Source organism: Dreissena polymorpha, chromosome 5 (genome assembly GCF_020536995.1).
Source record: "Dreissena polymorpha isolate Duluth1 chromosome 5, UMN_Dpol_1.0, whole genome shotgun sequence".
NCBI classification, from domain to species: domain Eukaryota; kingdom Metazoa; phylum Mollusca; class Bivalvia; order Myida; family Dreissenidae; genus Dreissena; species Dreissena polymorpha.
In genome coordinates, this window is record NC_068359.1 from 44,415,462 (window position 1) to 44,438,990 (window position 23,529).

The window sequence follows — 23,529 nt, forward strand, 5'->3', positions numbered from 1 at the left end:
TCACTAGGTCAAATCATAGAAAAACATTGTGTAGACAATAGAGGTCATAGTTTTCATCTGATCTTAATGAGTCAGGTGAGCGATTCAGGGCCATCATGGCCCTCTTGTTTTTAAACATCATCTAATAAATTACCCCACCGCACATTATACCCCCCTCTCACCCCCACACCCCCCTACCCCCCCCACCCCCCTACCCTCCCAACCCCCCTACCCCCCACCCCCATTTTTTTTAAACATCTAATAAATAACCCCACCCCACATAATACCCCCCTCTCACTCCCCCTACCCCCCCCTACCCCCCTACCCCCACCCCCAATTTTTTTTTTAAACATCTAATAAGTTACCACACCCCACATTATACCCCCCTCTCACTCCCCCCTACCCCCCACCCCCACCCCCCACCCCCCACCATTTTTATGCCCCCCTTTGAAGAAGAGGGGGTATATTGCTTTGCACATGTCGGTCGGTCGGTCTGTCAGTCGGTCTGTCGGTCGGTCTGTCGGTCGGTCCGTCCACCAGGTGGTTTCCGGATGATAACTCAAGAACGCTTGGGGCTAGGATCATGAAACTTCATAGGTACATTGATCATGACTTGCAGATGACCCCTATTGATTTTGTGGTCACTAGGTCAAAGGTCAAGGTCACAGTGACCCGAAATAGTAAAATGGTTTCCGGATGATAACTCAAGAACGCATAGGCCTAGGATCATGAAACGTCATGGGTAGCTTGATCATGACTTGCAGATGACCCCTATTGATTTTGAGGTCACTAGGTCAAAGGTCAAGGTCACGGTGACCCGAAATAGTAAAATGGTTTTTGGATGATAACTCAAGAACGCATACGCCTAGGATCATGAAACTTCATATGTAGATTGATCATGACTCACAGATGACCCCTATTGATTTTGAGGTCACAAGGTCAAAGGTCAAGGTCACGGTGACCCAAAATAGTAAAATGATTTTCGGATGATAACTCAAGAACGCTTTTGCCTAGGATAATGACACTTCATTACATGTACATTGATCGTGACTCACAGATGACCCCTATTGATTTTCAGGTCACTAGGTCAAAGGTCAAGGTCACAGTGACAAAAATCGTATTCACACAATGGCTGCCACTACAACGGACAGCCCATATGAGGGGCATGCATGTTTTACAAACAGCCCTTGTTTTTTTAAACATTAATAAATTACCCCACCCCACATTATTACATCCTCTCGACCCCCACCCCCCACCCCCCACCCCCCCTAATTTTTGTTTAACATCTTATAAATTACCACACCCCACATTATACCCCCCTTCTCACCCCCCACCCCCCCCTATCCCCCCCTACCCCAACCCCCACCCACCCAATTTTTTTTAACATCTAATAAATTACCACACCCCACATTATACCCCCCTCTCACTCCCCCCCTACCCCCCCACCCCCACCCCCCAATTTTGTTTTAACATCTAATAAATTACCCCACCCCACATTATTACCCTCCCACCCCCTCTCACCCCCAGCCCCCCTACCCCCCACCCCCATTTTATTTACAAACATCTTATAAATTACCATACCCCACATTATACCCCCTCTAACCCCCCAACCCCCCTACCCCCCCACCCCCAATTTTTTTTAAAAACATCTAATAAATTACCACACCCCCACATTATAACCCCTCTCACCTCCCCCCCCCTTACCCCCCCCCCCCCAATTTGTTTAAAACATCTTATAAATTACCACACCCCACATTAAACCACCCTCTCGACCCCCAACCCCCCCACCCCCCCCAATTTTTTTTTTAAACATCTAACAAATTACCACACCCCACATTATACCCCCCTCTCACTCCCCCTACCCCCCCTACCCCCCCACCCCCACCACCCCCAATTTTTTTTTAAACATCTTATAAAATTTACCATACTCCACATTATAACCCCCCCTCATCCCCACCCCTCCCCCGCCCCCCCATCCCCACCCCTCCCCCAAATTTTTTTAAACATCTATAAAATTACCACAACACCCCACATTATAACCTCCCCTCTCCGCCCCACCACCCCCCTACCACCCCGACCCCACATTTTTTTTTTACATCTGAATAAATTACCACAACCCCACATTAGTACCCCCCTCTCACCCCCCCTACCCCCCCATCTCCCCCCCCCCCAAAAAAAAAAAAATTATTATTTTTTAAACATCTAATAAATTAACCCCACCCCACATTATAACCCCCCCCCCCCCCCCCCTCTCAACCCCCCCCCCCGCTACCCCTCCCCCCCCGCCCGCACCCCCACCCCCCCAAAAGAAAATAAATATTTTTTTAACATTTAATAAATTACCACACCGAACATTATACCCCCCTCTCACTTCCCCCTACCCATCCCCAGCCCCCCCCCCCCCCCCAATTTTATTTTTTTTAAAACATCTTAGAAATTACCACACCCCACATTATACCCCCCTCTCACTCCCCCCTTGATCATGACTGGAAGATGACCCCTATTGATTTTCAGGTCACTAGGTCAAAGGTCTCAGTCTCAGTGACTCGAAATAGTACAATGGTTTCCGGATGATAACTTACATTAGGTCAAAGGTCAAGGTCACAGTGACAAAAAACGTATTCACACAATGGCTGCCACTACAACTGACAGCCCATATGGGGGGCATGCATGTTTTACAAACAGCCCTTGTTTCCATATATTTTATTCTCTACAGCATAAATCCACCACTATATAACTAATTGATCCTTGAAATATTAATAGATGACACAAGTGCCATGTTTTACAAATATTATTCTACTCTTAAAAACAAATGATGTCATACAAGCAAACACATTTCGGCAGGGATTTGGCCCTACTGTGACAAGCTCTTGTTTAATTTTGAGTGGACACAGATAATTGACCTTTCGACAGCGAGAGTGAAGCCACGCCCCCCGATTTCAAGGGAGGTCACTCCGCCGAAGTCCGTCATAAAACTGGCTACGCGAATCGGTACGTTGGAAGATATTCACAAAGATTTCGGTCCAAATTACATGAAATGTTTCTATTGCTATCATGTTTTATTTAAAATGTGTTAAATGTAATGTATCAAATAGGTGTTTAGCTCCCCTCAAAGATATAGTACCAGAAAGGCCGTTTACCAAAAAGGCTTCCCAAAAAGTCCGCATCAGTGAACCAAAAACGCCTCATGGTATACCAGAAAGGCCATACAATATTTTTATTATCATTGAATAGTTATGCTGAATATAATTATCATATCTATGAAATAGTCATAACTTTTTTATAAGTCTACTTAAAAGTCGTTAATCTATAGTCAAAGTCGGCCAATTATCGCAAATTATCACATACAGTATGCATTGTCGTTTGTCACAATACTTTTCATTGAGTAATAGATGTTTCAGTTTTTTAATTAAAAGCCGTTAATTTTGCAACCGATGGCAATATTGCAAATGTGGCAAAGGTAAGTAAATTTATTATATAAGAAGACAAAGAACGTTATATTGAAATCCGATATAACACATATCTATAATGCGTTTGGTCAAAATGACCCATGAGCATTGTTATAATCGTGTAACATAGTCAATGTCGTCAAAAAAGTAACATACACAATATATTTTTAATTTCCTCTTAAACTATTTTTTGCAATGTTTAAAATATAAGAAGTTGAAAGAATTTTCATGTACAAAAAAAAACTCGCTAATCAGACTGGCTATCAAAGTGTCAAGGGTCATTCACAGTTTGCGGCATCTGTTTTGATAACGGATTAGTAGAAAGCCCACATATGGTGTAAAATGACATTTATTGGCAACTATTGATAATTACATGCGCATTTTAAAATAGTTTCTTAACTTTTAACGATATACAACTAGCTACATTAAATTCGGAAGATTTAAACCGAAAGAAATAAAAATGCTCTATTTTATGTGATATTATTAAAAATTATAACTGATTGTCTTTATTATTACGCATTTCATTAGCATTAATAATCTAGTTAGCAAAGTTTAGAATATTTTTTTATTAGCCGACTGCATTAGAATGTCAAATTTATTTAACGTTAGCCACCTTTGAAAATATGGTTTTAAATGTTCCTTTCTAATTTCTCTATATAGAGGAAAAACAAGTAAAAAGTGATACTCGTTTTCTATAGCGTGTCCGGTGCAAAACTTACATATTCTATTTTCGCGTAGTATCTTATTATGACGACCTTAGAACAAACGTCGAGGTGTTTTGCTTTCGGGCGATAGCTTAATATGTTGAGATTAAGCTGTTCGTTGAGACGACTACAAAGACGAATCCAACGTTTGCATTTTTTAAGATTAGTACCCGGTTAATGGAACGGAAAAAACGTAGTTCCATCTTTTAACCGTTCTGGATACATTGTGTCTGAATAACAAGTGCCATAACAGCACCTTTTAACCATTTCTTTGTTTAAAACACAACATTACGTATAAGCTTATGTGACGAACAACGGCGAGTTTGACGGACAAAATGGCGGATAGAAACGGGCCTAATCTATGCAGTAATCTGATTGGTTAATAAGCCTGTCAATCAATCGGCTGTCGAAAGGTCAATTATCTTTATTTCGTGATGTAATAACAGCACTTCAGACCCAAACATTTTGAAAATTGAACATGTTGTGTTCCTTTTTGTGGAGAAAGAGCCTATTTCTCCCAGAGATGTCTCTTTAAGTATAATATTACATTTAATTCTGATGCAGATTCATAGATTACCCCAGCTAACCTTCTGTATGCATCAAAATGAAACTGATTTCCCTCAAGTTTGGTTTGATTAATTTATAGATGCAAAAACGGTCTGCAAGGGGTCTCGTCGACTATGTTAATATGGTGGCCACTATTAATTTGGCCTTAGTGATCAAACCATTTATTTGCATAATTGTCCCTATGTCAAGTTTTTACCAAAGAACTGCTTAGATTTTTTTTAAATTACTCAATTTGATACATGCAGGATATATTATGCTGTTCAATTGTTCCAAGAGTATGAATCAATTGAGAGGCTTGTGTTAAAGAGTGATAATGCTCTCCGAACAATTTTATACCATTATAATCCTTTTGTTATTTACCAAAAAAGCCCTCAAAAATAAATTAACTTATATTTAAAACAAAATTACAATAATAACTGCAATGGTAAGTCTTTTTTATTAGCTCACCTGATTGCTCAGGTGAGCTTTTGTGACCGGTCTTTGTCCGTCGTATGTCCGTCCGTCCGTTAACATTTGCTCGTAAACACTCTAGAGGCCACATTTCTTGTCCCATCTTCATGAAACTTGGTCAGAAGCTTTGTCCCAATGAAATCTCGGCCGAGTTCAAAACTGGATTGTGCTGGGTCAAAAAAAAAAGAAAAACCTTGTAAACACTGTAGAAGTCACATTTCATGCCCAATCTTCATGTAACTTTGTCAAAATGTTTGTCTTAATGATATCTTGGTTGAGTTCAAAAGTGGTTCAGATCCGTTGAAAAACATGGCCGCCAGTGGGCGGGGCAGTTTTCCTTATTTGGCTATAGAGAAACCTTGTAAACACTAGAAGTCACAATTTTTGCCCAATCATCATGAAAGTTGGTCAAAACATTGGTTCAATTGATGTCTCGGATGAGTTCGAAAATGGTCGAGATCGGCGAAAAAACATGGCCGCCAGTGGGCGGGGCATTTTTCTCTATATGTATATAGTGGCAGTTTTCCCTATTTGGCTATAGAGAAACCTTGTAAATACTCTAGTAGTCACAATTTTCGCCCAATCATCATGAAAGTTGGTCAAAACATTGGTTTTATTGATATCTCGGACGAGTTTGAAAATGGTTGGGATTGGTGAAAAAACATGGGTGCCAGTGGGCGGGGCATTTTTCTCTATATGTATATAGTGAAAACATGTGAACACAGTAGAAGTCACATTTTTGGCCCAATTTTCATGAAATTTGCTCAGAACATTTGTTTCCTTGATACGAGAGTTGAGTTCAAAAATGGTTCCGGTCAGTTGAATAACATGGCTGCTGGGAGGGGGGCAGTTTTCTAATTATGCCCCCCCCCCTTTCGAAGAAGAGGGGGTATATTGTTTTGCTCATGTCGGTCCGTCCGTCCACCAGATGGTTTCCGGATGATAACTCAAGAGCGCTTATGCCAAGGATCATGAAACTTCATAGGTACATTGATCATGACTCGCAGATGACTCCTATTGATTTTTAGGTCACTAGGTCAAAGGTCAAGGTCACGATGACCTGAAATAGTAAAATGGTTTCCGGATGATAACTCAAGAGCGCTTATGCCTAGGATCATGAAACTTCATAGATACATTGATCATGACTTGCAGATGACCCCTATTGATTTTCAGGTCACTAGGTCAAAGGTCAAGGTAACGGTGACCCAAAGCAGTAAAATGGTTTCTGGATGATAACTCAAAAACGCTTATGCCTAGGATCATGAAACTACATAGATACATTGATCATGACTCGTAGATAACCCCTATTGATTTTCAGGTCACTAGGTCAAGGTCAAGGTCGCGATGACCTGAAATAGTAAAATGGTTTCCGGATGATAACTCAAGAACGCTTATGCCTAGGATCATGAAACTTCATAGCTACATTGATCACGACTAGCAGATAACCCCTATTGATTTTCAGGTCACTAGATCAAAGGTCAAGGTCACGATGACCCGAAATAGTAAAATGGTTTCCGGATGATAACTCAAGAACACTGATGCCTAGGATCATGAAACTTCATAGATACATTGATCATGACTTGCAGATGACCCCTATTGATTTTCAGGTCACAAGGTCAAGGTCACGGTGACCCAAAGCAGTAAAATGGTTTCCGGATGATAACTCAAGAACGCTTAGGCCTAGGATCATGAAACTTCATAGATACATTGATCATGACTCGCAGATAAGCCCAAATTAATTTTCAGGTCACTAGGTCAAAGGTCAAGGTCACGATGACCCGAAATAGTAAAATGGTTTCCGGATGATAACTCAAGAATGCTTTGGCCTAGGATCATGAAACTTCATAGGTACATTGATCATAACTCGTAGATGACCCCTATTGATTTTCAGGTCACTATGTCAAAGGTCAAGGTCACGATGACCCAAAATAGTAAATTGGTTTCTGGATAATAACTCAAGAACGCCTAAGCCTAGGATCATGAAACTTCATAGGTACATTGATCATGACTCGTAGATGACCCCTATTGATTTCCAAATTACTAGGTCAAAGGTCAAGGTCGCGGTGACCCGAAATAGTAAAATGGTTTCCAGATGATAACTCAAGAACGCTTATGCCTAGGATCATGAAACTTCATAGGTACATTGATCATGACTCAAAAATGCCCTTATTGATTTTCAGGTCACTAGGTCAAAGGTCAAGGTCACTGTGACCTGAAATAGTAAAATGGTTTCTGGATGATAACTCAAGAACGCTTATGCCTAGGATCATGAAACTTCATAGGTACAATGATCATGACTCGCAGATGACCCCTATTGATTTTCAGGTCACTAGGTCAAAGGTCAAGGTCACGGTGACCTGAAATAGTAAAATGGTATCTGGATGATAACTCAAGAACGCTTATGACTAGGTTCATGAAACATCATAGGTATATTGATCATGACTCGCAGATGACCCCTATTGATTATCAGGTCACTAGGTCAAAGGTTAAGGTCACAGTGCCAAAAAACGTATTCACACAATGGCTGTCAAGTTCACGGTGACTCAACTAAGAAAAATGGTTTCCGGATGATAACTCAAGAATGCTTACGCCTAGGATCATGAAACTTCATAGGTACATTTATCATGACTTGCAGATAAAATAATGATGAAACTTGACCAGGATGTTTGTCTGGACAATATCTAGGTCAAGTTTAACATTTGGTAAAGATTGAATGAACCGACTCCTCTCAGGTGAGCGAACTAGGGCCATCTTGGCCCTCTTGTTTTAAGCTTATACATAAGAATAATATGTATATATAATGTAATTATACATATCCGCTTCATCAGTAAATTACTCAATCCCAGATTGACATAAAACAAAGACAAGCTCAAATGTACTCTTAACATGTGTGGATTTAAAGTTGGTATTATTGAAAAGTGCTGTCATTTTCTGTTATTTGAAATCTCTTTTGTTTCTGTAATGGAGAAACGGCATAATAGTTTTTTTATAGCAATGCTGCAACAAAAAAATCGCAGATTCACAACGATTAAAAGGAGCATTTGTTTGTGGCTTTTATATTCTAAAAAGTCAAAAGTACACAGTCAGATGCAGCTGGAATAAAGGTTCGTTAAAAACTCGGTTAATTGTGCTGAAATTGTAGCTGACGTTCAAATTGGTTCAATTTGGAGTTTGCATTTCAAATGGCTCTTTTGTTTACCAACATCTAGATATCAATATAGATCATTGTTTGGTCATGTAAGTCAATGATGACACACTTACAAATAGTCCATCTGGTATGGTAAATATAATGGCAAACAGTGAAACAAAACTGGAAAATAGTGAGTAGAAAAAATAGTGAGTAGCATTATACGAGTTTATAAAATATTTTGTATATATAAATATATAAATATGTATTTCGTGATTCTTCTTAACAGTTACATAATAGTAAAATAGTTTAACATCATTGCTCATTATTTGGTTCACTGCAAGTTCTATAATTGCAGGTGATTGTTTTTTCTTTTTTTTGTTTAGCGGCCTTGGGCCATCCCATTTTGTGAAAAAAATGAGTGGCGAACTGTTCAAAATTGTGAAAAAATAAGTCGCAAACTTTCTAAAATTGTGAAAATTTTAGTCGCAAACTTCTTGAAATTGTGAACATTTTAGTCGCGAATTTCTTGAAATTATCAAAATTTTTGCAAAAATTTCCCAAAATGGTGAAAAACGGCCATTCTCACGGAAGGAAAAAAGCCCTGTAGGTAGCTAAGTATGAGCACACACTAATCTTACAGGATGGTTGTAATTGACCTCCATGTACACATATATAGATTCCCCAATGTGATTAGTTGATTGAATGTCACTGTTTTAGTGTCCTGTCTTGGAGGCCTTTCAAATTAATTAACCACTGTAATGACCTCCTATATTTGAATGTGATGAGATCTTCAAGAGAGTAATTTTCTGTTTCAAATGAGCATTCTTTGAGGGTTAACAACATGACATTCAATAAAATCTGCGATTCTTTTTTCTGAAAGTACTCCGTTTGATGAACTTGTAACATTCAAGATTTAAGTAACTGTGTTTGCTTCGATTTTTTTAAATAATAGATTTCAACAGTATTTAAGCCATTGCATAGTTAAAATGGTATTTGTACGCTTTGTGTGTTTGCATGAACTTGGCTGAGATATCATTGGGAAAAATATTGTGACCAAGATTCACGAAGAAATAAATAATAGGCAACGAATGTTGCCTCCGAGGTGTTTACAAGGTTAATGTTGACGACTCACCAAGAATGACAGACAAAAGGTGATAACAAAAGCTGACCATAAACATGTTTTGCTCAGCTGATATTTACGAAAGAAAGAACATGACACATGCAACAAAAAGAAAAACAGTTGGTAATAAAAAGTGTAAAGTAATGATATTCTAGTGTCTAAATTTTAATAAATGGTATATTTGTTACAAATTATTTTCACTCTTTGCACATCAGCTATAGCACTTATCATTCACTCTTCCTTGAACATGTCCAAGCCTCTGATGTCCTGGAGTGCCCCATCATCTTAATGACATCCACACCCTCTTGACACATATCAAACTTGTTTGCTATCACATCTGTAAGTATTAAATACATTCAATATGAATACTTAATGCTTATAAGTTCATTTTAAAAGTGAAGTAAAACAAAAATAAGTGCACTTATACTTTTTGTTGTAAAAGATGCAGATAAAGTACAGAAAATAAGATGTATGTGTGTGAAACATAATGTCCCCCCTATATATTTGACCTTTGACCTTGAAGGATGACCTTGACCTTTCACCACTTAAAATATGCAGGTCCATGAGATGCACATGCATGCCAAATATCAAGTTGCTATCTTCAATATTGCAAAAGTTATGTCCAATGTTAAAGTTTGACGCAAACAAACCAACAAACAAACAGACAGGGCAAAAACAATATGTTCCCCAGTATAGATTGGGGGACATAAAAATCTATGATTGGCTTTAAATGGGAATAACATAATTATGGTGCCTATACCATATGTTAAATGCGGATTTAATACACGTTTTCAAGAAGGGTCTTGTGTCCATACAATGTTTGTTAACATAATTTTTATCCTGAGACGCTCTTGATAAGCATGACATAAATCAAAACTAATTTGTGAGTACCATGGCCAGAGAGACTAATACACTGTCTGTTTATTTTAAAACTCACAAATATTGGAAAGATTTGTCACTCGATCGTTATGGGGTCCTATGGAATTCCAATGCCATTGTGGTTACACAGTAAAATCCAGAGGGCGACAATGGGATAGTTTGATGGCGACAATACAATATTACGATGGCGTAAATGCGATAATGGTGACAACGGGATAGAATGATGGCGACAAACCGATAGTACTATAGCGACAAAGTGATAGTACGAAGGAGACAATTCGATAGTGCGATATTGTATTGTAGCCATCATATCATCGAATTGTCGCCATCGTACTATAGCGTTATTGTACTGTCGACATCGTATAATTGCATTGTCGCCATCGTACTATCGCACTGTTGCCATCACATTGTCGCGCTGTCGTCATTGTCATTGCATTTTCGCCATTATACTATCACACTATCGCATTGTTGCCATCGTACTTTTGCACTGTCGCCATTGTATTGTCGCACTGTCGTCATCGTATAATCGAATTGTTGCCATTGTACTATCGCATTGTTGACATCATTCTATCGCATTGTCGCCATCATACTATCGCATTGTCGCCATCGTACTATCGCACCATCACATTGTCGCCTTATGTGTAACTACGATGGCCCTAACGGTATTCCGTAGGATCCTGTATGGGTTTCCTTTGTGGCATGTTTTTACTACTCGTTAATATGGCATTCAGGAAAAAATCTGTTCTATTTTTATCTACTTTAAGGCATTTTATAATTAATCCCCTTTTTCAATTAACCATATTGTGATTGTTCTTTTCTGTATGTCATACGAGTCCGTCTGGTCTATGACATAATATCGCATGGGAATATATAAGATATCGTCAACCTTGTTTACAATTGTCTGGGCAATAAACTTTATTAGCTACGTTAGCATTACAGTACAGGTTGGGTCTTATAAGCGATGGAGTCTTATAAGCAAAAGCATACCTTAAGAGAAACATTTATAGTCAGTTCACTTGCGCTTTTCCTAGAAGCATTTATTATATACAAAACCACCTTGTATCTGCCAAAATGTAAATAAACACCATCCTGGATAGTCTACTCTTCTTTTTTTCATTTCTATTGTTGGGAACATGCATTTATTCTTCTTGAATTTGCTGAACAGAGCTTGCAAAACATAATTATTTGTAGTCTTGGTGTAAACTAATGACTTGATCAGATTTTTTTTTACCTTTATAAAAGCATTTTTAAGAAATGATTCGAGCTCACTGGTACAGCTGGTACCAGACCATTTTGAATATCTGTGGTGTGTCAGCAGTTAAACACTACTATGTGCTTTTCTGAAAGAAACTTCATGAAACTTCCATACTTGAATCAGAGATATTGGGATAATGACCTTAGCAATGAAATCAAAACCATAAATCAGATAATAGTTCTGTGCCACATAATATCCACATAACTGGGCAAAGTGATTATTTAGTTTGACCATGGCACAGTCCTATGGTCTGCTATTTGGATTAAGCCTTGATTGTATCTTTCATGTTTTGTGAATGAACTGAAGTGCCTTAATGTAAAGCATGATTGTAGCAACACCTCTTTTATCTGTCGCCCTTCTTAATGATTCATAATTGACATAGCAATACCACTTTCTATCAGTCACAAATTCGTTATCATTTAAAGTAGACATTTTCAAACATCTTGTATTTAGTACCATCAGAATACGACGGACGTCATAACCACGTTCTTGTTTCACAAGAGTTAGCCAAAAAAAAAAAATGTTGAATGTACTACTGATGAAGGCTATGGCCGAAACATGTTAAGTACCAGAAACATTTAATTAAACAGTGACGTGTTTGTACGATTTATTTAATTTTATTAAGAGTTAGGCAAGTAATTACTACTTGATCAACCTTCCTCTAGGAAAAGGGGGTTTAACGCATGTGAATTAAGTGTCATCCCAGATTAGCTGTCCTCCTAATCGTGATTTTTGTTAAGAAGAGACTTCCTTTACACAAACAAGTGTCATACCTGATTAGCCTGTGTGGACTGCACAGGCTAATATGGGATGATACTTTACGCAAATGCGTTAAACCCAGTGTAAGGCTCAGTTAGTGATATATGCAGGTGAGGTAACTATGTTGGGCTTGATTGGTCATCAGTGTGTAACTTATTATAATGCTAAACTTGTTAATAGTATGCACTTAAAGCCACACACCTTGAAATGAAAGTAAATTTAAGTATAAATAAGCAACATATTTTATTTATGCCAATTAGAATATATCTGGTGGTTAAAAGGTACAACTCCGTCTTTTTTGCGCTTTAAAACTTAAAAATAATCGCGTTTGTCGAAATGGACGAATACGTCTAGAAATCCTACTTTTGGTTTTAAAAGCGGTACTGTTTTAAAAATAATAAATTACTTGCTAACGAGGCTAAAGATTTAATTTTATCTATGCTAATTAAAATATATCTGGTGGTTTCAAGGTAGAAATCCGTCTATTTTGCGCTTAAAGCTTAAAAATAATCGCGTTTGTTGAAATTGACGTATACTGTATAGAAATCCTACTTTCGGTTTTAAAATTAAAAATAAATAAATAAATAACTTGCTAACTAAGCTATATATTTAATTGTATCTATGCCAATTAAAATATATCCGGTGGTTACAAGGTAGAAATCCGTCTTTTTGCGCTTTAAAACGTAAAAATAATTGTGTTTGTCGAAATGGACGTACAAGTATAGAAATCTTACTTTCGGTTTTAAAATTAAAAAAAAAATTAATTGCTAACTAGGCTATAGATTTAATGACAATTTTGCGCACTTTCAAATTGCATCTATATGTATTGATAAACATGTATTTCATTTCAAGATGTGTGGCTTTAAATGTACACAAAATGCAGGAAAACTAAATTTTCTGATAAAAGCGATTTTTTATGCATTTTTAAGTGTGTTAAAAATAACACAGATAAAATACAATGCCAATACCACTGGGTTTTATGTGCATTAAGTAAATATTTGCAAGATCTTTTTTGTTACCCTGGCACTGTGAAGCTGAAGTTTCACTTCTTTAAGTTTTTTTTTATATTCTTCTGAAAAGAAACAGGAACACCAAAGACTCTCCTTGATTTTATGAATAATCCAGACTTCAGCTAGAGATCTGTCCACCTATTAGCATTCATACTCTTACATTACAAACAGTTTATTATACTCAGTCATATTATAGGGTTTATATGGTAATTGTTAATAATGTTTAGTTCATATTTAGCCGGATTTTTTTCGAAAAAATCTCGGCTTATAGATTGATGTTGTCGGGCGGGCGGGGGGGCGGGCGGGCGGGCGGGGTGGCGGCGTGCTCGAAAATGTTAAAGTTCTTATTTCATGGTATAACTTTGGTATGCTTGGACCTAGAGTCTTCAAACTTGACATGAAGGTTGGCCAGGATTAACAGATGACCACTGGTCATTTCAAGGTCATTCATTTGAAGGTCAAGGTCACTGTGACCTTCAATATAAAAAATGTTAAAGTTCTTATAACTTTGGTATGCTTGGACCTAGAGTCTTGAAACTTGACATGAAGGTTGGCCATAACTAGTTAGTAACCACTGGTCATTTCAAGGTCATTCATTTGAAGGTCAAGGTCACTGTGACCTTGAATGTAAAAATGTTAAAGTTCTTATTTCATGGTATAACTTTGGTATGCTTGGACCTAGAGTCTTCAAACTTGACATGAAGGTTGGCCAGGATTAACAGATGACCACTGGTCATTTCAAGGTCATTCATTTGAAGGTGAAGGTCACTGTGACCTTCAATATAAAAATGTTAAAGTTGTTATAACTTTGGTATGCTTGGACCTAGAGTCTTGAAACTTGACATGAAGGTTGGCCAGAACTAGTAAGTAACCACTGGACATTTCAAGGTCATTCATTTGAAGGTCAAGGTCACTGTGACCTTGAATGTAAAAATGTTAAAGTTGTTATAACTTTGGTATGCTTGGACCTAGAGTCTTGAAACTTGACATGAAGGTTGGCCAGAACTAGTAAGTAACCACTGGACATTTCAAGGTCATTCATTTGAAGGTCAAGGTCACTGTGACCTTGAATGTAAAAATGTTAAAGTTCTTATTTCATGTTATAACTTTGGTATGCTTGTACCTAGAGTCTTCAAACTTGAAATAAAGATTGGCCAGTACTAGAAGATGACCACTGGTCATTTCAATGTCATTCATTTGAAGGTCAAGGTCACTGTGACCTTAAATGTTAAAATGTTAAAATTGTTATAACTTTGGTATGCTTGGACATAGAGTCTTCAAACTTGACATGAAGGTTTGCAAGCACACTTAGATGACCACTGGTCATTTCAAGGTCATTCATTCTAAGGTCAAGGTCACTGTGACCTTGAATGTAAAAATGTTAAAGTTCTTATAACTTTGGTAGGTAAAAATGTTAAAGTTCTTATTCCATGTTATAACTTTGGTATGCTTGTACCTAGAGTCTTCAAACTTGACATAAAGGTTGGCCAGTACTAGAAGATCACCACTGCTCATTTCAATGTCATTCATTTGAAGGTCAAGGTCACTGTGACCTTCAATGTTAAAATGTTAAAATTGTTATAACTTTGGTATGCTTGGACCTAGAATCTCAAACTTGACGTAAAGGTTTGCAAGCACACTTAGATGACCACTGGTCATTTCAAGGTCATTCATTTCAATGTCATTCATTTGAAGGTCAAGGTCACTGTGAACTTAAATGTTAAAATGTTAAAATTGTTGTAACTTTGGTATGCTTGGACCTAGAATCTCAAACTTGACGTAAAGGTTTGCAAGCACACTTAGATGACCACTGGTCATTTCAAGGTCATTCATTTGAAGGTCGAGGTCACTGTGACCTTGGATGTAAATATGTTAAAGTTGTTAATACTTTGGTATGCTTAGACCTAGAGTCTTCAAACTTGATATGAAGGTTGGCCAGAACTAGTAGATGACCACTGGTCATTTTAAGGTCAAGGTCACCGTGACCTTGAATGTAAAAATGTTAAAATTCTTATTTCATGGTATAACTTTCTTATGCTTGGACTTACAGTCTTCAAACTGGACATGAAGGTTGGCCAGCACTAGTAGATGACAATTGGTCATTTTAAGGTCATTGAAGGTCAAGGTCACTGTGACCTTGAATGTTAAAAATTAAAAGTTGTTTTAACTTTCGTATGCTTGGACATGGACTTTGCCATGACTAACAGATGACCACTGGTCAAGAGAACAACTGGTCATTTTAAAGTCTTTCAATTGACAGTGACCTTAAATGTGAATATTTTTTTCATGATTTAACTTTGGTATGCTTACCACTGGTAATTTCAAGGACATTCAATTGAGGTTCACAGTTGCGGCAACTTCAAATGTGAAAGGGCTCTAAAATATTATAATTTTTGCTGTTTCACTTTGTTGGGGTAGCTTTCAGTCCACTACAAGACAAGGTTGAAGAAAAAATTGAGATCAAACTTTCCTAATTGTCAATTCAAGTTCATATTTGTGACCTTAAATGTTATTGTTGTTCATGTATATGCATGCATTCAAAACATAACACAAGGTTTGCTCATGCCTTGAAAAGTACTTACATTTCATTTTGACCTTTGAACAATATTTCAGTAATTTAAGTATTGCATTGACAAAAACACGAAAGGTACTTTCCTGTCATTTAAATCAAAAATCCGGCTTCAATGCGGTCATCTCCGACCGCGGAACTCTTGTTCAATTACATTTTATGAGAAAGAATTTAATAAAGTAACACAAAGTGTAAATAATCAAATTTAAGTGATTCACTTTAAATGTGTTTCTTAGTTACTGTATCAAAGTACTTCTGTACCTGAATATTGGCATTTAGAAGGCAAAGTATAGTGTTTTCTTGTTAAGTCTCACCATCATTTGAATTGCTTAGTTATAATTCCTGTACTCAGGTGCAGAACCTTTGGGGGACCATAGGTTTATGCCCTGGAATTGGTAAGCCTGTATATTTGGTTCCTGTTATATCTAAAAGAAGTACTTAATTTAAAATTAAGTTGGGTTGATTTAACACAGGATGAGATTTGAGGATAATTTTGAGAATATTTGTACATTTTATGTCAGATTTTTAGTCAGATGAAAATAGTGGTTACTATGTTTTTCAGAAATAAGTGAAAACTAAAATCTTGATATATTGCAAGAACTGAAAAAGTACCTCAGCTGGGTTTATGAAACTTGCTATGTGAATAGCTTTGATTATAAAAAATTGTAAACTTACCTCTGAAGCACTTAAGTGATACTTGGATGAAACTCAGTTTGTGGATAGAAGGCGATGTAAGGAGTATGTATATATTTTTTAGATTGATATGGAGATCTTGTTCAACTCCCACAACATTTACTGGGTAGGGTACTTCTGTTTGGTCTGTTTGGTAGGGTACTGCTGTTTGGTTTGTTTGGTAGGGTTCTGCTGTTTTGTCTGTTTGGTAGGGTACTGCTGTTTGGTTTGTTTGGTAGGTACTTATGTTTTGTCTGTTTGGTAGAGTACTTCTGTTTTGTCTGTTTGGTAGGGTACTGCTGTTTGGTAGGGTGCTTCTGTTTGGTATGGTACTTCTGTTTGGTATGGTGCTTCTGTTTGGTAGGGTACTACTGTTTGGTAGGGTACTGCTGTTTGGTCAGTTTGGAAGGGTACTTCTGTTTTGTCAGTTTGGAAGGGTACTTCTGTTTGGTCAGTTTGGTAGGGTACTGCTGTTTTGCCTGTTTGGTAGGGTACTTTTGTTTTGTCTGTTTGGTAGGGTACTTCTGTTTGGTCAGTTTGTTAGTGTACTGCTTTTTGGTCTGTTTGGTAGGGTACTGCTGTTTGGTCTGTTATGTAGAGTACTGCTATTTGGTCTGTTTGGTAGGGTACTGTTGTTTGGTCTGTTTGGTAGAGTACTGCTATTTGGTCTGTTTGGTAGGGTACTGCTGTTTGGTCTGTTTGGTAGGGTACTTCTGTTTGGTCAGTTTGGTAGGGTACTTCTGTTTGGTAGGGTACTGTTGTTTGGTTTGTTTGGTAGGGTACTACAGTTTGGTCTGTTTGGTAGGGTACTTCTGTTTTGTTTGTTTGGTAGGGTACTTCTTTTATGTTTGTTTGGTAGGGTACTGCTGTTTGGTAGGGTACTGCTGTTTTGTCTTTTTGGTAGGGTACTGCTGTTTGGTCTGTTTGGTAGGGCACTGCTGTTTGGTAGGGCACTGCTGTTTGGTCTGTTTGGTAGGGAACTTCTGTTTGGTCTGTTTGGTAGGGTACTGCTGTTTGGTCTGTTTGGTAGGGCACTGCTGTTTGGTCTGTTTAGTAGGGAACTGCTGTTTGGTCCGTCTGGTAGGGTACTTCTGTTTGGTCAGTTTGGTAGGGTACTTCTGTTTGGTAGGGTACTGTTGTTTGGTTTGTTTGGTAGAGTACTGCTATTTGGTCTGTTTGGTAGGGTACTGCTGTATGGTCTGTTTGGTAGGGTACTGCAGTTTGGTCTGTTTGGTAGGGTACTTCTGTTTTGTCTGTTTGGTAGGGTACTTCTGTTATGTCTGTTTGGTAGGGTACTGCTGTTTGGTCTGTTTGGTAGGGTACTGCTGTTTTGTCTTTTTGGTAGGGTACTGCTGTTTGGTGAGTTTATTAGGGTACTGATGTTTGGTCTGTTTGGTAGGGCACTGCTGTTTGGTCTGTTTGGTAGGATACTGCTGTTTTGTCTGTTTGGTAGGATACTGCTGTTTTGTCTGTTTGGTAGGGTGCTGCTGTTTTGTCTGTTTGGTAGGATACTGCTGTTTGGTCTGTTTGGTAGGGTACTGCTGTTTTGTCTGTTTGGTAGGATACTGCTGTTTGGTCTGTTTGGTAGGATACTGCTGTTTGGTAGGGTTCTTCTGTTTTGTCCATTTTGTAGGGTACTTCTGTTTGGTCTGTTTGGTAGGGTACTGCTGTTTAGTCCATTTGGTAGGGTACTGCTGATTGGTAGGGTACTGCTGTTTGGTCCGTTTGGTAGGGTACTTCTGTTTTGTTTGTTTGGTAGGCTACTGCTGTTTGGTCCATTTGGTAGGGTGCTGCTGTTTTGTCTGTTTGGTAGGGTACTGCTGTTTGGTCTGTTTGGTAGGATACTGCTGTTTGGTCTGTTTGGAAGGGTACTGCTGATTTTCCTCTGGTAGGGTGCCTCTGTTTTGTCTGTTTGGTAGGGTACTGCTGTTTTGGTGTGTTTTGTAGGGTACTGTTGTTTGGTAGGGTACTGCTGTTTGGTGTCTTGGTATGGTACTGCTGTTTGGTCTGTTTGGTAGGGTACTGTTCTTTTTTCTGTGAAAAAGCTCTTCTTAATAAAGGAATTGATTTGCTTTAATACCAGTGTACCCAGCCAAAGATTAATACATGCATTGTACAAGATAAGTATTGATGCAAAGCATCAAAGGGCGTCTGGAATTTCAGTGTAAAAGGCACTCAATCAAGTTACATGGAACAATTTTTTTCTACTGTAAATATTAATATATTGGCTGATAATTTTAATCAAAATAGAATAAGATACTGGTATAACCATTATCTATGATTTTGTGTTATAACCCACAAATATACATTATCTATGATGTTGTGTTATAACCCCCAAATAACAATTATCTATGATTTTGTGTTGTAACCCCCAAATATTTCATAGTTCATTTTATTTACATTGGTTTCCTTTTTTTTTACTGGCATTCTTGTGCAGTTTTCATTAATGGAACAGAACTGAGTAGGTTTTAAAAAATCTGCTTCATCTTGTAAGCGTAATTTCATATATTTCTCAACTTCAAGGGGAGATGATTCTGAACTTATTCTTACGTTGCTCATTTACGATAGGGGTTGAGTACTAATTGATATGAAAACACTGTAAAAGTTTTAATGTGTTTGCCAAACCCCCCCCCCCCCCACCCTCTCACACATATATTTCATGGGCATAATAAAAACAAAAAATGGTTACAATAAAACAGCATATTTATTTAAACTAAAATGTCTACATCAAAACAAAAAGTTAACATAGAACACTAGTAAAATAATTTGATTCTACTGGGGCTCGAACCAAATGGGCCTCTCAAGCACTACGGAACCGCTTCAAAAATCACCTTCTAACTAAGATATTAATAAGCTATTAATAGTCGGTTTAAATGTAAACCCGGAAGTTTAAACGCTGGATAGTGAGCAGGGTTAAAGTTCGATACCAAAGGATCCATACCACTGGCAAGATACGGGTCAGGCCTGCGGCCTTCTATATGTGGTTCTTAAAAAAAAACCTGTAGGAAGTCTTGATAGTAATGAGACTGGGGTGCTGTGATGGTGCTCCTCATTGATAAGCGGCTGTTTCCTTTATCAAGACTCATTATTACAATTAATAATACGTGTCGCGCTTCGCGCTCTATAGCGCCTTTATTAGTAACTAGGTGGTTGCTAGGATAGTGGAACAAAGAAGTTTTGTTTTTATACAAAACCAGAAAGTTTCACCGGTTTGCGTATTTGCCCAGTCCCTGTGATCTTTTATTATTGCCTAGTCCCTGTGATCAGTTATTAATTAAAAGAATTAGCTTTGCATTATTGGCAATAAATGTTGTAGTAAATGTAATAGGCACAAAGGCAGTACTTATTTACACTAATTTACACAAAAAATCACCACTATGCAAGATATTCTGACAACAACAATATATACATTGATCCGTAAAATAACTTCTTCTCCCATAAGCGAAAAAAAACGGATTACATACTAGTCGCCGCACTTCAGTGCGATGCCAATTATGTGTTTTTATTTTTAAAATCCCAATGTCAATGATTTTCTTTAGTGAAGACAAGTACATGAAAGGAAAGTTGTAACAAAAAGAAGTATACAATTGGGTTTAATGCATGTGCCTAAAATTTTGTCCCAGATTAGCCTGTGAAGTTTGCACTGGCTAATCAGGGTAAACACTTTCTGTCTAAACTGGATTTTCCGCAAGAAGATACTCCTTTAAACAAAAAATATCATAAAAACAGAAAGTGTTGTCCCTTATTACCCTGTGCAAACTGCACAGGCTGATCTGGGATGACACTTTATGCATATGCAATTAACCCAATTTTCCAAGATCAAGAAATTAGAATCGTATGTGTTAGAAAATTTATTACTTGTCATCAATGTAGGTATTAATGAGCAGTTCAGTATCCACAAATGTCGCATGTTTGCTTATTTTGTGCCATTATTATAACATTTCTTATATAACTTCAATTTCTACATGTATTCCATTGATATTTTGCATAATGCCATGTTGCAAGAGGAATACATTATAATAGCATATAATACATTATCCATTGAATTATAATGCAAATAGGATGAGGCGTTCGTTGCTTCTTGATAATGATACTCTTTTTTTTATGAGATCTGCAGTAAAATTTGCTTTCAAATTTATATATTAACATTGGTAGGTAGGTTTTGTCAATTTATGTCATTCCTTTTAAGTATGTCATACATTTCTCTCTCCTGTTAAAGAAGCCAATGTATTGACTTTTTATTTTCTGTTATTTTATGAAATATATAAATTTAAATTGGTTAAGCCCTAACAGGATTTAATTTCTGTTTTATTGTGATTTGAAAATCTATGAAAGCATCTTAATAATATCCCTTAAAAAGCATTTTATGTGGTAATTTATTAAATGTTAAAACATACCTTTAAAAAGCATTAGCAGGTACGTACTAAAATGTTGCACCAAATTCTGGGGCTCATTTTAAAAGGGTAAATGTTGCCAAATAAAAAAATCATTTCAAATTGTTTCGTCACTGTCTATTTGCCTGCAAAAATTGGCCGATGTTCTAAATAAACGATATACATGAACTGTACAAAGATGTAGCATACTGTAACTATAAGTCGCAATGAAATTGAAACTTAAAACTTGTGTTGTTATGTGATGGAGCAATTACACTCAAGTAAAAAACTGAAAAAGCTGTGAAAGTGCCTCTCCATGGATAGAAATTTAAGTGCTTGTCATTTGGAAATGCTAAATTAAATCCTTAAATCTGCCTGAACAATTACTTAATGCTGAATCAATAGAAGTGTTTGAAACATTAGCTGGGCCTTTGTTCACAGGAACAAGCATTTGATTGGTGTGTGTGCTTTTTGTGGAAGAATTGAAAATGCTGGATTTTTAGTAATTCTCTGGAGGTTGTCAGGTGCTGAAAGTCATTTTCTGAAACGTAAGAAAAACTAACTTCAGTGATTACTTGTTTTTTTGTCTTTTTGGAGAAAACAGTGTCATCCTTGTTTGTGTTTTATTATGCATCAGTCTATAACAGTCCATATTGACCAAAGAAGCAATGACATCAATAATCAAATCAGATCAACTCAATACTGAATTGGTTCAGTTGTGTTAACCCTTTACCACTTAGATACGTTTTTGACGCATTTGTAGTGCCTTAATAGAAAGTTAAATTTAATTAAAGACCTTTCTTGCTGGGTTCAAGTTTTAAAGGCTTCATATCAAACCCTTTGAGATACTGATGAGCAGCATGCAAACAGCATAAAACCTGAACAGACTGCGAGTTACTAAAAAAGAGTTACTCGCAGGGTGTTCCGGTTTTATGCTTTTTTTACATTGCCATTTTCACTTTACTTCTTAGTGGTAAAGGGTTAACCAATATAAAGATTAGTTGCAAGTATTAGTGATAATCTCTTAAGGCCATCAATTTAGAGACAAACAATTATATCCCAATTCAGTTTTCTGTACGCATATGTCTCATATAAGTTTGCAACGTAGTATTTTCCTGATAATTATGCTCATATTTTTATTAGCTTACCTGAGCTTTTGTGATCGCCTTTTGTCCGTTGTCCGTCGTGCATTGTGCGTCGTGCAGTGTCATCATTTGCCTTGTTAACACTCTAAATGCCACATTTATTGTCCAATCTTCATGAATTTGGTTAGAATATTGATCTAAATGATATCTTGGATGATTTCCAAAATGGTTACGTTTGCTTGAGAAACATGGCTGCCAAGGGGCCGGGCATTTTTCCTTTTATGGCTATATATGGCTATAGTAAAACCTTGTTATCACTTTAGAGGCCAAATTTATTGTCCAATCTTAATGAAACTCAGTCAGAAGATTCATCCTAATAATATCTTGGACGAATTCAAAAATGATGCCTGTTGGTTGAAAAACATGGCCGCAAAGGGGGTGGGGCATTTTTCATTCTATAGCTATAGTAAAACCTTTTTAACACTTTAGAGGCCACATTTATTGGCCGATGATCATGAACCTTGGCCAGAAGATTTGTCCCAATGATGTCTTGAACAAGTTCGAAAATGGTACCGGTTGCTTGAAAAACATGGCCACCAAGGGGTGGGGCATTTTCCTTATATTGCTATATAATTGGCTGTTGTAAAACCTTGTTCACACTCTAGAGGCCACATTTATTGTCTGATCTTCATGAAACTTGGACACAAGAATAATTGTCCCAATGATATCTTGGACGAGTTCAAAAATTGTTCTAGTTGGTTGAAAAACATGGCCACCAGGGGGCGGGGCATTTTTCCTTATAATTGTAAAAAACTTGTTAACACTCTTTATGTCACATTTATTGTCCAATCTTCATGTAACTTGCTCAGAATATTTGTTTTAATGATATTTTGGATGTGTACGAAAATGTATCCGGTCTGTTTAAAAATGTGGCCGCCAGGGTTTTTACTATTCATGAAAGTTGGTTAGAACATTTGTTTTAATAACATCTTGGGCTGCACAGAACAGGTCAGTTCCTTTGAATCTCAGGTGAGCGACTTTTGGCCTTTCAGGCTCTCTTGTCTACTATATTATCTTTAAAGATTATAGTTATAGCAATGCACTTTTTTTAAACAATCTGAACATTTTTTTTGGCAAGAATTTTCTGTGTATGTTCCTATTTGAACTTTTGTTAAACTCTGGTAATTAACATAAAGCAATTAATTAAACCTGTGTTACAGTATCATATTTTATTAACTGTAGTTATATCTATGGGCAGTTTAGAAAGGACAAGCCAAATTATGTGAGCAGAGAGTGAATTATTTTTGTGGCAGAATTTGATGGTTTGGGCAAAGTTTTTTATGTTCTTCAATGGAAAAAAGTCCTGGGAAATTAGTGATTCCATGTATTGTGAGTATTAACAAGTGTTTATAGTCATAAACGTAGCTTAACCCTTTCAGTGTGGAAACCGAATTTTGAAGGCATTTGCAAACAGTTTGGATCCAGATGAGACACCACAGAACGTGGCGTCTCATCAGGATCCAAACTG

General features: G+C 37.2%; 1 long non-coding RNA gene across 1 annotated transcript; it reads right to left on the reverse strand.

Annotated features, from left to right (window-relative positions):
- Positions 1-14,591: 14,591 nt before the first annotated feature.
- Positions 14,592-16,023, reverse strand: LOC127831390 (uncharacterized). The gene is made up of 2 exons (XR_008026411.1): positions 15,804-16,023; positions 14,592-14,667 (listed from the first exon to the last, which is right to left on the reverse strand). It is a non-coding gene; the product is annotated as an uncharacterized LOC127831390 (long non-coding RNA).
- Positions 16,024-23,529: the final 7,506 nt, after the last annotated feature.